Source organism: Arvicanthis niloticus, chromosome 21 (genome assembly GCF_011762505.2).
Source record: "Arvicanthis niloticus isolate mArvNil1 chromosome 21, mArvNil1.pat.X, whole genome shotgun sequence".
NCBI lineage: Eukaryota > Metazoa > Chordata > Mammalia > Rodentia > Muridae > Arvicanthis > Arvicanthis niloticus.
In genome coordinates, this window is record NC_047678.1 from 31412259 (window position 1) to 31413308 (window position 1050).

General features: G+C 52.4%; 1 pseudogene; it reads left to right on the forward strand.

Moving 5' to 3' along the window:
* Positions 1-223: 223 nt before the first annotated feature.
* LOC117693758 (coiled-coil domain-containing protein 12 pseudogene) lies at positions 224-721 on the forward strand (annotated as a pseudogene).
* Positions 722-1050: the final 329 nt, after the last annotated feature.

The window sequence follows — 1050 nt, forward strand, 5'->3', positions numbered from 1 at the left end:
TTGTTCCACCAATCATATTGTGCCTAGTCACTGTTTAGTCCACTCCGTAAACAGTATAAAAACTGCTCTTACCTTCAACTTGAGGTTCTTCTTGGTTCTTCTGGCCTGTATGCAGAGAACTCCAGTGCACTGGGTTATTATTATCATCCAACCTCAGGTTATTGCAGCGAATCCGAACCGTGAGAGTTTCTGGGGGAGCGTGTCCCCTGGTTTTAGATCTTTAAGTCCAACACTTTCTGACTGAGTCTGCGTGAGGCCAGAGCAGAAAAGGAGGGGGGCCTCTGCAAAGATGGCGGCTGCTCCTGCTGGTGTGTGCCAACTTGAAGAAGAGGCGCTGATGCGGAAAGAACGGCTGAAGGCCCTCCAGGAGAAAGCTGGGTGCAAGGACAGGGGAGATGGGAAGCCACAGCGCAAGAGGCTCAGAGATGTGGAAGAGGAGTACAGGGAACCCAGGTTTCAGAACTATGTCCCAGAGGATAGAGACCTGAAGAGGTGGCAGGTCCCCCAGGCCAAACCAGTTGCAGTGGAGGAGAAGGTGAAGAAGCAGCTGGAGGCTGCCAAGCCAGAGCCTGTCATTGAGGAAGTGGACCTGGCCAACCTAGCACCTAGGAAACCGGATTGGGATCTCAAGAGAGATGTGGCCAAGAAGCTGGAGAAGCTGGAGAAGCAGACCCAGAGAGCCATCGCAGAGCTGATCCATGAACGGCTGAAAGGCCATTAGGACAGCCTGGCTTCTGCAGTGCACACCACCATCGAACAAGTGGCCTGTGACTCTGACTGAGATGCTTTCCGTGTTTCATCTCTTCAGCACACACACATCCTGTGGGAAGGTAGTCTCAGACAGGGATGGGGTTAGGCTGACCAGCACTTCTGGGTCTTGAGAACTGAGCCAGCCCACTGAGTCTCAGCTTCTGTTGGTTGTGACAGTTCATCTCCCAGGGCATTCCACTACCCCGAGTGGGTCAAAGCTGGCTGCGATCTGTACATATGTATGTAAACAGAGCTTTGTAAGTTCTGGAAATAAAGCTGCATTTAGTAGAGGCGTGTCGC